Source organism: Ornithorhynchus anatinus, chromosome 20, assembly GCF_004115215.2.
Source record: "Ornithorhynchus anatinus isolate Pmale09 chromosome 20, mOrnAna1.pri.v4, whole genome shotgun sequence".
Taxonomy (NCBI): Eukaryota; Metazoa; Chordata; class Mammalia; order Monotremata; family Ornithorhynchidae; genus Ornithorhynchus; species Ornithorhynchus anatinus.
The window spans coordinates 13077042-13091486 of NC_041747.1; the positions used below are offsets into that span (position 1 = coordinate 13077042).

Below are 14445 nucleotides of genomic sequence, written 5' to 3' on the forward strand. Positions count from 1 at the left end.
TGAATATAAACTATTCAGATTGGACACAGTCCCTGTGTCTTAATCCCCATTTGACAGAGGAAGAAACAGAGGCACATTCAAGTGAAGTGCCTTGCCCAAGGTCACCCAGCACACAAGTGGCAGAACCAGGATTAAAATCCAGGTCCTTCTGATTCCCAGGCCCGTGCTCTATCCACTGGGCCACACAGCTTCTCTGCTCTTAATGTCCGTGTCTATGAAAGCTAGTTAGATTCATTGTGTGACAGAGTGGAAAAGCCAAGGGACAGTCAGGAGAGCTGGATTCTAATCCCAGCTCTGCCTCTGGCCTGCTGTGTGATCTTGGGCTAGTCACAACTTCTCTGTGCCTCCATGGTCTTTTCTGTAAAATAGGGATAAGACAGCTCATGAGCTTCAGCCAGGGCAAGCACTGAGAGCAATCTGATAAGGCTGTATTTACCTCAATGCTTAGCACACTGTAAGCACTTAATAAAAGCCATAATTATTAAAATATTTTGCAATGCAGATTTCTTAGAAATACACCCCCAGTTATCCTTAGGCTGGCAGCTCCTTGTTCGCAGAGAACATGTCTGTTGCACTGTATTCTCCCGAACGCTTACAGTACTCGACACACAATAAGCACCCAATAGATCCCACTGGTTAACTGAAGCAACATTTTGAAAGTGGAATAATTGGTCTTTTTAAGACAACACAAAAAAGAAGCTCACATATGCTAGAGAAGCAGCATGCCCTAGTGGATAGAGCACGTACTTGGGAACCAAATGGACCTGAGTTCTAATTCCAAGCTCTGCCACTCATCTGCTGTGTGACCTCAAAGAAGTCACTTAACTTCTCTGCACCTTAGCTACTTCAGCTGTGAAATGAGGTAACTTTGAAATGGGGATTACAACTGTGAGCCCCGGATGGCAGGGACTGTGTCTAACCCAATTTGCTTGTATCCACCCCAGTGCTTAGTATGGTGCCTGACTTAACAAATGCCCCAATTATTATTATATGCTATAATAATCATAACTGTGATATTTGTTGAGTGCTTACTGTGTGGGCCAGACACTATACTATGGGTCTGATCAAACTGACTCTAAGGGAGCCATTTTAATTTATTTTCACTTTTGCAGGAACCACAAAAAGAGTCAGATCCTGGGAGGGGTAATTTGCTTTTTGCATTCACCCCCTAACCCACCTTTGTGAGTCAGCTGCAAGGGAGCCCAACCCAGGAATGGAAAGTTAACACTGCCTGGGTTTCCTTTCTATTTCCAACCAAGGCCCAGAAGCCTTCAAACTTCCTTTAAAGTGTCAATACCCCTTAAGCGGGTATTTACACTTCAAGGGCTGGCAGTCTGACAGGAAATGGCCTCAAGACTTTACACTTAACTCTTGTCCAGAGATGGCTATCAGGTGACCCAAGGGTCTCTGGGGGAGGGGACTCTTACTGATAAGCTACAGGAACAAGCAGGATGAACTACCCTGCCCGTTGGTTAGCTGGTGAATAGAAGGGGAACAGAGATGAATGAAATTTAAGCAACAGGAACAAGGGTGGCTTTTGAATTGGACATCTGCAGTTCAGCTCAAGTCCACTGGATAAACAAATGCCTCATTCAGCCCCCGAATTCCCAAAGGGTTTTGCCATTTAACTAGCTAGTGACACTTTGGCTCCTAATGTCATTTTGGGCACACCTTCCCCCTGAAGACCTCAGGCCGAGAACACGCCAGGGTGACAAACGCCAGCTTCCACATCCGCCTTCCCGAGGGACCACATTCCACCTGAAAGGAAGTCGGCATCGAAACCAGAGCGAGAGATTCTTTTTCGGAACTTCATCTACGGAGCCGGCCTCTGAAAGGCCCAGCTGGCAGGGCTCCGACCAAGAGGGCCTGGGTTTCAGATCGATTTCCAAGTATTTTTGTTTTTACAAGCATCCGTGCAGGTCTACTGATTCCGCTTGTGTGCTCTTTACACTGGCAACACACCCTGTCCCCGAGTAAGGGATGCCTGCTTTTGGAAACAATTTTAATTATCTTCTTTCCTTCAGGCCTTCCAAAGTTTCCCCTGAGCCCAACTTACCCCGGACCGTCTTCATTCACCAATTAGAACCACACAACTCCACCCAACCTTCTGCCAAGTTTTATTTTTCCAGAGGGTGGGTAACCAGATCAAAACCACTCTAGAATCTACTGGAAGAGGCTCCCTCGGTCACCCCCATGAAAAGACATGCCTACTCTTTTTCTAATTATCTTGTATCTACCCCAGCACTTAGTACAGTGTTTGGTACATAGTAAGCGCTTAACGAACACCACAGTTATTATTATCATTAGTTCCAGTTTCTTCCCTGGGATCATTACAGTGCGAGGAAAAACTTTGTAAACTGGGCTCCACGAGTATTTGTTAAGCCCTTACTATATGCCAGGCACTGTACTAAACGCTGGGGTAGATAACTAATCAGGTCTGACAGTCCCTTGTCCTACTTGGAGATCATAGTTTTAATCTCCATTTTACAGTTGAGGCTACTGAGGCACAGAGAAGTTAGGTGACTTGCCCAATGTAACAAAGCAGAAGTGGTGGAGCTCTGCTAATCAATAACTGTGGAATCTGGGAAGCGCTTACTATGAGTCTAGCACTGTACTAAGCACTGGGCTAAATATAAGATCATCGAGTTGGATCCACAAGGGTTTCCCAGTTGAAGGGGGAAGGGAGAAGAGGTATTCTTTCCCCATTTTACAGGTGAGGAAACTGAGGTCCAGAGAAGTGAAGCGACTGGCCCACAGTCACACAGCAGACAAGCAGCATAGCCAGGATTAGAATCCCAGTATCCCGGGTCCCAGGTCCATGCTCTTTCCACTAAGCCAACTGGCTTCTCTGCTTCTTTTTACACCTTTGGCCTGGCTTCTTTTCTGCTAATAGTCATCAGGAGCTCCCATATGGGTTAAGGGGTAGTGTTGCCTAATGGATAGAGCACGGGGCCTGGGAGTCAGAAGGACCTGAGTTCTAATCCCGGCTCTGCCACTTGTCTGCTCTGTGACCTTGGGCAAGTCGCTTAACTCCTCTGGGCCTCAGTTACCTCATCTGTAAATTGGGGATGAAGACTGAGAACCCCATGTGGGACATGGATTTACCCAAGCACTTAGAACAGTGCTTGGCACGAAGCGAATGCTTAACAAATACCATTAGAAATAAAAGGTAGGGGGGCTGGCTAGGAGCAATTTTTTCAACTATCATTAGTGACTATCTACTCTATCACCAATCTCTCCAAGATTTACCCAAAGAGTGACATTCTGCAAATTCTAGCCAATTTTTACTGGAGTCAAGTAATACCAGTTAAGTCAACGGCTTAGCAGACATCCAGAACAAAAAAAACTTTCAGCTACCTCCTAAATATCAAAGGATAGGTTTCCCAAAGAACTCCAAGTGAAAGATCGAATACAAATTCGAGCCTTTAGGCACCCAAAACCTATTCCTACCTCTAAGAAGCCAAATGCTTAGTGCAAAAACTGGTTTCTTCACCTTGAAGTGTGGGAGTGGGGGGTCACAGGGGATTTCCCTACTTCCCAACGTCTCCCCATGATGTCCCAAGAGGATACCTTAGCTAGGCCACTTTACAATAGTTTGTATTCCCTTCAGAAGTAGCACAGCCTAGTGACTCCATGTGGGACAGAGACTGGGCCTGATTAACTTGAATCTATCCCAGGGCTTAGAAAAGTGACTGTCACAGCACTGTACTGTACTGTACTGAGTGTTGGGGTAGAAACAAAATAATCAGGCTGGACACAGTCCCTGTCCCCCACAGGGCTCATTATCTTAATCCTCATTATACAGATGAGGTAACTGAGGCACAGAGAATTTTAGTGACTTGCCATAGGTCACACGGCAGGCAATTGGCAGAGCCAGGATTAGAATTCTGGTTGGACTACCAAATCCTTGGGCTTCATAAATAAGTCCTCGGGAGCTTAACAAATACCATCATTATTATCCACCAGAACTCGCTGTTTCTCAGCATTCTCCTTCCCCTTAGACTGTGGTAGGACAGGGACTGTGTCTGACTATCTTGTGTCTGCCCCAGCACTTAGTATAGTGTAAGCTCTTATCAAATACCCCAGTTTTAAAAATGAATATTATTTAGTCTCTCCTTAAACCTCCAGTAGGCTTAATCCACCCAAGTCCAGGTTTTGCAGGAATTTGATTCTCATTCTTTCCTTCTGCTCCCTGGGCCAGTGAGCAAGTTGGTCTAGAACAGTTTGGGACCAAAAGCACAAAAAACTCATCAATCCTGACCCCAAGGGGGGGGTCTTTTCTTTAGAAAAATGAGCTCCAGGGACTGTCATTTGTAACGAAAGTCTCTGGAGAGAGAGAAAAATGCCCATTTAATGTCTATGAAAATGCTTTTCCTATCAAACTATGGGATCTGAGCTTAATTGTTTATATCTCTTTACTTCTACTTCCCAGGAGCTTGAAACAGGCATTCATTGCTTAGCTCTTCCTCTTTCCCTTCAAATCTGAGCTTTTTTCCATTGGGCAAGTGCCAGCTTTGCTAATGGAGCTTGAAATGAACATGCTCTTCTGGATGAGAACACGATTCTGAGAGCAGGATTTATCAGTTTCAATTCGGGTAGTGGTGGGGTGGGAGGGTGTTGAATTCCTTGTTTAATTTCACTATTGACTATTAACATTTCATCATCCTTCACCAAAAAAGGCTATTTTCCTTAACTTTATTACATCCTCCTACTAAAAAGGCAAACTGACATTTGTGAAGTGTGCAAAACACGAAGCACTACCAAAAAGAATTCTTCATTTTTTATTTTTTTAATGGTATTTAAACACTTATTATGTCCCAGGTGCTATACTAAGTGCTGGAGTAGATTCAAGGTTGGGCACACTCCATGTCCCACGTGGGGCTCACGATCTCAATCCTCATTTTACAGATGAGGCCCATAGAAGCAAAGTGACTTGAATCAATCATATTTATTTAGCGCTTACTATGTGCAGAGCACTTGTACTAAGCACATGGGAGAGTACGATACAACAGAATTACCAGACATGCTCCCTGCTCATGACTTGCCCGAGGTCACACAGCAGACACATGGTGGACAGGATTAGAACCCAGGTCCTTCTGATTCCCAGGCCACACTGCTTTACAAAAATATTAATAATGGTATTGGTTAAGCGCTTACTATGAGCCAAGCACTGCTCTAAGAGCTGGGATAGATACAAGATAATCAGGTTGTCCCACGTGGGGCTCACATTCTTAATCCCCATTTTACAGATGAGGGAACTGAGGCATAGTGAAGTTAAGTGACTTGCCCAAGGTCACACAGCAGACAAGTGGCGGAGTCAGATCAGAACCCATGACCTCTGACTCCCAAGCCTGCTTCACATTGTTTCAAAGTGATGATTTCCTAAGTTCCGACCTCTGGTTAGAACACACTCAGACAAGGAAGAACCTTCTCTTTAGAATCTGAACTTCTAATTGAAACAGAAAGCAAAAGGAAAGCAAAAAGGACCTGAACCATATCTTCCTGAAGAAGTCTATGAGTCCAAGAAAGAAGCAGATTTTGAGGAGAGATTTGAAAGTGGAAGGAAAGTAAGCCTTTGAGGGGGTCCACGCCAGCCTTGTGAATTACAAGACCTCATCATCATCATCATCATCATCATCAATAACAAAATAATGATAATTATGGTATTTGTTACGTGCTTACTATGTGCCAAGCACTGTTCTAAGCACTGGGGTAAATACAAGGTAAGCAGGTTGTCCCAAATGGGGCTAACAGTCTCAATCACCATTTTACAGATAAGGTAACTGAGGTACAGATAAATTAAGTGACTTGTCCAAGGTCACATAGCAGACAAGTGGCGGAAGTGGGATTATAACTCACCCAAGCCCGTGCTCTTGCCAGTAGGCCATGCTGTTCCTCTGATGGTATTTACTGAGTGTTTATTGTGTGCAGGGCACTTTACTAAGCGCTGGGGAGAGTACAATGCAACAGAATTGGTAGACGCGTTTCCTGCCCACAACGACCTTGCAGTCTAAAGAGCACCTTTGTGAGCACTATTTGGGAACACTTTATTCTTGGGATTTCTGCAGCCCACCTCCTCAGACGAACTTCCAGGGCTTCAAGAAACCTCACCAAAACGCACAAAATAACCTGTTCACTCCTATAGGCAAAACACGCATACACAATCCAGCAACACCCAGCTGGCCACACAACTCGCCCAATTCTCAGGCTCAAGCACACGCCCTGACCAAAGAATAGCTGTGTTCTGGAATTGTATAGCAGACAGTTATGCTGGGTAAAGTTTTTGGGAACGGCCATTTAATCCCCATTTTATAGGTGACGAAACTGAAGCACGGAGACATTAAATGACTTGCCCAGAGTCACACAGCAAAAGTGCTGGAGGCAGGATTAGAATTCAGGTCCTCTGACTCCCAGGCTTGTGTTCTTTCCACGTGGCGATACTTCTTCTCTTTGCAATCAAGTGTCACAGATTAGGGAGAATACTAGCAGAATAGATATTCTAATCAATCATATTTATTGGGCACTTGCTATGTACAGTGGACTTTTCTAAGCTCTTAGAGAGCACAATATAACAGTGGGGGCAGGTACGTTCCCTGCCCACAGTGAACTTACAGTCTAGAGGAGGATTCATAATCAATAAAGTTACTTTTGTGCTACAGAATCACCTAAAGCTTCTTGGCCGAGTTCCAGATTGTTGCTTCATCCTTACTTTGGGTTTGAATCCAGAGAAGCAGCATAGCCTAATGGATAAAGCATGGGCCTGGGGGATCAGAAGGACCCGGGTTCTAATCCCGGCCACTTGTCTGATGGGTGACCTTGGGAAAGTCACTGAATATCTCTGTATGCCAGTTTCCTCGTCTGTAAAATGAGGATTACGACTGTGAGCCCTATGTGGGACACAGACTGTGACCAAACTGATTACCTTACCCTAGCGCTTAGAACAGTGCCTGGCCCGTAATAAGTGCGTAAGAAATACCATAAAAAAAACCACACACAAGTTGCCATCTCAAAAATGCATTTTGTTATAAATCTGGGTTAGGCCTGGTTAGAATTCAGTAGTAGAAACAGGGCAAACTACACCAACGCCAGCCAATAAATTTAGTTATTCCTGGTTGCTCTATGAGTTCCCCTTTCCATAAGGTTTCTAAAACAATCGCCACCAAGTCAAGAAGCAATGTTAAGCATTCATGGGCATCCGATTTCATTTTTGCCTGGAATAGCTCGCTTGTCTCCCCTCAACATCTCAGTGGAATGAAGCCTTGGGGGGAGAGAGGGAGGGGAGGAGACGAGCCCCAGCCCCAAATTTCAGAGGTTTTGGGATGTTAACCTTCGGTTTACAATCCCCACTCCGTTTTTGATATGCCTCTCTGGGAAGCCCTGTGAGGACCGGGTGATGATTTCTACAGAAAAATGAAGCAGCAAAGTAATAAAAACAATAATAATGTTATTTGTTAAGTCCTTACTAGGTGCCAGGTACTGTATTAAGCACTGAGGAGGACACGAAAATCGAGTTGGACACAGTCCCTGTCCCACGTGGGGCTCACAGTCTCAATCCCCATTTGACAGATGAGGTAACCGAGGCACAGAGAAGTGACCTGCCCACAGTCATACAGCAGACAAGTGACGGAGCCGGGTTTAGAACCCAAGTCTTCTGTCACACAGGCCCGGGCTCTAGGCCTCACTGCTTCCTTAATTTCCAAGAGTTCATCTCTGGGACCTTTAGTTCAGACAAATCATGAAAATGCTCACATAATTGTCCTGACCCCATTATATGAGCAACTGCTAGGAAACCTAATCCACCTTGGGATAGTCTCCACCAGAGAAGCAGACATACCAGGGGTAGAATTTTAGAGAAAATAAGCTTCTGTCTGGGTTTCTCAAGCACGAAGATCTTATCGGTATTACTCATATAGCTGGAGACCAGCTGACTAGAATTCTCCCCAGTTGTTTCCCATGTCTTGCTCTTGCCAAATGTAGTTTTGGATTGAAATGTAAATATACTATAGTAAGTAAATAGTTCACATGTTTTGTGACAAATGTAGTTTTGCATTGCAATTTAAAAACTATATTAAGTAAATAATTTGCATTATACCCACTGACATGTATTACTCTTCACACATTAAGGGCTTAATAAATACCACTGATTGATTGACGGAGTCTTAAATAAATGATGTCTGTTTCTTTAGAAATAATATGAGATCTCAAAAAGGTTCATCAATAGGGTTAAGTGGACATGAGCAACTAAGATGCCATGAAAATGGATTGGGCCAATAAATGAATATTAAACTTAGAAACTCACCTTCTTGTATGCTACAATCAATGACTTATGTGAAATATGCATGCTTCTCACACACGAGAGAGATTGAACAGTACCCTAGAAACCTAAATGTCTTGCCACAAGCAAGATACTTAAAAGCAGAAATCCTAAAATGCCACAACTGTAAGTGAAAAGTGCCTATCTCTCCCGGCGTCAACACCTGCTGTGTGACTTTGGGCAAATGATTTCACTTCTCTGTGCCTCAATTCCCTCATCTGCAAAGTGGGGATTCAATCCTTATTCTCCCTCCTAATACAACTGTGAGTCCCAAGTGCGACCTGATTATCTTATAGCTACCCCTCAGTTGGTACATAGGTGCTTAACAAATGCCACAATTATTAAGATTATTTTTAAAATAAAAAATGTGTAGTAAGTTTTAATTCAACAAAATAGAGTCACAGGTGGCTCAATTTTTTTAAATGTCATTTGTTAAGCGCTTACTGTGTGTCAAACATCATCTATGAGCTAGGATAGGTATAAGTTAATTTGGTTGGACACAGTCCCTGTCCCACAGAGGGCTCACAGTCTTAAGTAGGAGAGAGAACAGGGACTGAATCTCCTTTTTACAGTTTAGGAAACTGAGGCACAGGGAAGTTAAGTGGCTTGTCCAAGCTCACACTGCAAGCAATCGGCAGAGCTGGGATTAGAACTCAGGTCCTCTGACTCCCAGGCCCATGTTCTTCCCACTAGCCCCCAGTGTTTCTCAATCTCACCAACTATTAAACCTGAGAAACAAAAGAAATGAACGCCTTTCAAAGAAGGACACTAAGAGATACCAGAGACAACACGGAGCCATTTGACTCATCAATCATCAAAGGTACTTATTGAGCACTTCCTGTGGGAGAATATAATACAAGAGAGTCAGTAGACACGGTCCCTGATCTCAATGAACTTACAGTCTAGACTCACAGATTGACAGCCAGCACTGTACTGAACAGCTTCTATAGATAATAATAATCATCTTTGTATTTGTTAAGCGCTTACTATGTGCCAAGCACTGTTCTAAGTGCTGGGGTAAGGTAATCAGGTTTTCCCACAAGGGGCTCACAGTCTTCAACCCCATTTTACAGATGAGGGAACTGAGGCACAGAGAAATTAAGTGACTTGCCCAAGGACACACCTGACAAGTGGCAGAGCCAGGATTAGAACCCTCAACCTCTGCCTCCCAAGTCCATGCTCTTTCCATTAAGCCACGCTGCTTCTCATGCCTATGGATAAGACATAGTAGTTGGTGCTTAAAACCCAATGCTCACAATATCTTGTTGTTTTTGGCATCTGTGCTGCTATAGAAGAAGCTTCCATCATAAAACAGGCAGCAAACTCGAAAGTTCAGAAGGTTGTGAAGGGAGTAAATGTTTATTCAAATGATAAATATTTTGGATAACTGCTTAAACCATTTAAGAAAATAGGGTAAACAGGACCTGTGACCAATAAAGACATCTGATTTCTCATCTATAGGAGACGGTAACTTAGGCCAATGCATTACATTAGGTCAAAAGTCACAGGAGAAAGAGAATGGAAAACAATTTCCAGCTCAGCTACAGGATGAAATGAAAACACTTCAGCTCCATCCTCAAGGTTGTTGAAAGCAAAACTCCTCCGTTTACATAAAAACATCCTTTGGATCATGTGTGGAAGGATTTCAACTGGCAGTTCCTCATAGGAAAACAAATATAAGACCTTTTTCACACTAAAAAAGAAACAAAACAACTCGCTGAACAATTGGCAAGGTGTATTTCTTCACAAAATTGCTCTGCAATAACTGACTTCTCCACGACATGGTTGGATACCAATTGTGAATAAAGAAATGGACTGTTTTCACTCCAAATCCTACAGGCAGCATGTCCTACTGGAAATAAGAAAACTAGATTTGAGGGTCAAGACCCCTCGGTTGTAATCCCACCTCTCTCACTGACCTAGGTGACCTCAAGAATAATTTAAAATTACATTACTTGTTAAGCGCTTAGTGTGTCAAGCACTGTTTTAAACGTTGGGATAGATATAAGATCATCAGGTTGGACAAAGGCCTTGTCTCATGTGGGGTTCACAGACTAAGTAGGAGGGAGTAGAAATTTATTTGAAATGAATTTGTCATTTCTTTCTTTCTATTAATGTTTGCCTCTCCCTCTAAACTGTAAGCTTGTCGTGGGCAGGGAATGTGTCTGCTTATTTTCTATTGCCCTCTCCCAAGTGCTTAGTACGGTGCTCTGCACACAGTAAGCGCTCAATAAATACGATTGAATGAATGACTGACTGACCCAGCCGAGATGCCCCCAACCTGAAAGGAGGAGAAGAGCCAGACAAGGTTGCATAAAATCCAACCACCACGATACAGGCAGCAACTTGGGCATTCTCTGGGCAAATATTTTGCTAAATTCACTACTGCAGCCGCTCCAGAGCTTCAGTGGAAAAGATTCTGGTGGAGAAGATTTGAAAACCCTGGAAAAGGTCGGGATTTGGGAAAGGAGGTTGGGTCCAGAGGCTGAGAAGAACACTTGACTTGAGCTGAAAACAACTGCTTCCAATTTGTGGTGGCACAAAGGTTTCCCTCTTCGGGGCTTGAGGCTACTTTCCAACAGTCAAATGTTCAGTTGCATGATGAGTGTTTCGGTTTAGCTTTATATAGTTTAGTATTATTTGCTTTTTCTTGCTTTTTCCCACACTACTCTCCACAAGAATCCTGGCGTCAACTTGGCCAACTACTTTTCTGGGAGGCAAATGACGGCTGAGAATGATTTTTTCCCCTTCACCTCACATCTGATTATTGCTCTCCACTTGCCTAAATGCCTAATGTATAAACAAACAGGCAAACAAACTCTCCTGGTGTTCAGAATTCTGGTAACTAGCTCAAACAAGGAAAACTACTGACAAGGAATACTCAGACACAGCCAAATTAAAACTTCAGCAAGATAGAAATTAACATCCTGAAGAGTGGTTGCTCTGAGGAACTCACTGCTTAAATTTTTTTCAATTTATCTGCTTTTTCATGAGTTTTCTCTTTATCCTCTTTAGTATTGATTCAATGTGTCCTAAATAAATAACTGCACCTGCAGTGTTAACTTGAGGCACCCTGAATTACTGATACTCAGAGTTTTGTCACAAGGACTTCTCCTCCACCAGGACTTCACTTTCAGAAGACAGAGAAGGCATGAGAGAAAAGAGGAACTTGGCAAATGTTTTCTTTTCATCAATCATATTTATTGAGTGTTACTTTGTGCAGAGCACTGTACTAAGCACTTGGGAGACTATGATGTAACAGAGATGTTTCCTGCCCACAACAAGCTTACAGTCTTTTTGTGTGTCGATGCATATGTGGTATTTTTTATTCGGGGGGTATATGCACATATACCCAGTGGGCGATAGCATGAATGTGTGCAGCAAGACACAAGGAGACAGAAAAGAGCTGCAAACCCTGAACATGATCATCCAACAAGGGTCAGCCTTTTTATGTGCACAATGTGGCCAGGGCTTTAACTTTTTTTTTTTTATGGCATTTGTTAAGTGCTTACTATGTGCCAGGCACTGTACTAAGCACTGGGGTAGATTCAAGATAATTAGGATACACACACCTCCCGTCCCACAGAGGGCTCACAGTCTTAATCCCCCATTTTACAGAGGGAAACCAAGGTACAGAGAAGTGAAGTGACCTGCCCGAGGTCACACTGCCAACAAGCAGCAGAGTCAGGATTAGAACACAGGTCCTCTGACTCCCAGGCCTGTGCGCTTTCCACTAGCCTACGCTGCCTCACAGCCACACTGGGACTCCTAGGTGAATTTCACTGTTGGTGCTCTTGGACTACAAAGGACAACATACAGCGGGGTTAACGCTCAGTATGTTGTCTCGAGAGCACCGAGTTACAGAGCACCGATTTGGAGTTCAAGAGATCGGGGTTTTGTTCTGTCTCTGCCACTGACTAGCTGTGAGATGTTGGGCGAGTTGTTGATCCTCTCTGGACCTCAATTTCTCCGTCTTTAGAGAGAATTCCACCTACACCTGCCTCTTAGAAAGATGGTGAGTTCCAATAACAGGTGTGAAAGCATTTCAGGCCTTTGGGAAGAATCTACGGTTGTGGAAACCCATTATTTTTTTTTTTAAAGAAATACACACTGAAACCCAGAGGGGGGTTAACACTAGGTCTAAGGTGGTTAAAGAGAATTTGGCTAGGATTATTAGTGGGGTTTTAAGAGTGCTCATCGTTCACTTGGCCCAGCCAAGTTTTTACTACAAGAAATGAGGATCACCCTCGAAATACTCTGCTCATTAAAGCAATCATTTTTCACCCCACAGCTGGCAATAACAACTGAAAGAGGGGTAGAGTCATTGGAACTACAATAGCATCAACCTGATAACTCCTGGCAGCCTTATGAATCAGTAGTGGCCGGTAGTGGCTGTTAGCTGGACTATATCCTGTGGGTCACTAACTTTTCTTTTTGGTACTCATTAAGTGCTTACTGTGCATGAAGCACTGTTCCAAGCACTGGGGTAGATACAAATCAACCAGGTCCCTGCACCACATCGGGTTCACCATCTAAGTATGATGGAATTCCTGTTTTCGGTTGAGGCAAATAAGGCCCAGAGAAGTTAAGTGCCTTGCCCAAAGATCACAAAGCAGGCAAATGGTGGAGTTGAGATGATTCAATCAATCAATCCATGGTACTTATTGAGTGTTTACTGGGTGTGAAGTACTGCTCTAAGCGCTGGGGAGAGTGCAACACAACAGAATTGGGAGATTCGTTCCTTGTCCACAACGAGACTGTAACTGAGGCACAGAGAAGTTAAGTGACTCACCCAAAGACACATGGCAGAGCCAGGATGGGAACCTTGGCCCCTTCTACCTCACCTCCCTTTTCTCCTTCTCCAGCCCAGCCCGCACACTCCCCTCCTCTGCCGCTAACTTCCTCACTGGGCTTTGTTCTTGCCTGTCCTGCAGCCGTCCCCTGGACCACATCCTACCTCTGGCCTGGAATGCCCTCCCTCCTCATATCCACCAAACTAGCTCTCTTCCCCCCTTCAAACCCCTATTGAAAGCTCACCTCCTCCAGGAGGCCTTCCCAGACTGAGCCCCCCTTCCTCTGCTCTTCTTCCCCACCTCATCACCCCGACTCCCTCCCTCTGCTCTACCCTCCCACCCCAGAGCGCTTATTTATTATTCTATTTATTTTATTAATGATGTGTATAGATCTATTTATATTGATGCTATTGATGCCTGTCTACTTGTTTTGTTGTCTGTCTGCCCCTTTCTAGACTGTGAGCCCATTGTTGGGTAGGGGTTGTCTCTATTTGTTGCCAAATTGTACTTTCGAATCTCTCAGAACAGTGTTCTGCACACAGTAAGCGCTCAATAAATATGACTGATTTTGAGCAAGTTTGTTACTTTATTCATATTCATGTCTGCCTCCCTCTCTAGACTGTAAGCTTGTTATGGGCAGGAAATGTGTCTACCCACTCTGTCGTACTGTACTCTTCCAAGCACTCAGTCCAGTGTTCTGCACACAGTAAGTGCTCAAAAAGTATGATTGATTAATTGACTGATAAGGAAATAAGCTTAGCCTGCCACAAGAACAGGTCTGTTTTTGCCTAATAAGAACAACAATAATTGGGCTATTTGTTAAGAGCTTACTATGTATCAGGCACTGTACTAATTTTTACTGTTCATTTCTCCTTATGCATCTGTCCTCCCTATCCCGGAATTTGCAACTGGGAGCTCCTTGTGAACCAGGGACCATATCTCATTCCCACCTGGATATTCTTTCCCAGTGCTTAGTGTAGTTTCTGCAAATCACTAAGCCCTTAATAAATACTACTGCGATGCCTACTATCAGATTCATTCATTCATTCATTCAATAGTATTTATTGAGCGCTTACTATGTGCAGAGCACTGTACTAAGCGCTTGGAATGAACAAGTCGGCAACAGATAGAGACAGTCCCTGCCGTTTGACGGGCTTACAGTCTAATCGGGGGAGACGGACAGACGAGAACAAGAATCAGATAGGCGAAGCAGTGTGTGTTTTGACTAATAATAATAATAATGGTACTTGTTAAGTGCTTACTATGTGCTACACATTGTTCTAAATCCTGGGGCAGATGCAAGTTAATCAGGTTGGGCACAGTCCCTGTCCCACAAGG

General features: G+C 43.8%; 1 protein-coding gene across 3 annotated transcripts in view; it reads right to left on the minus strand.

The window, feature by feature from the left end:
- Positions 1-14445, minus strand: part of RASA3 (RAS p21 protein activator 3) — a 172204-nt gene that overhangs the window by 86628 nt on the left and 71131 nt on the right. The window lies entirely within an intron of this gene.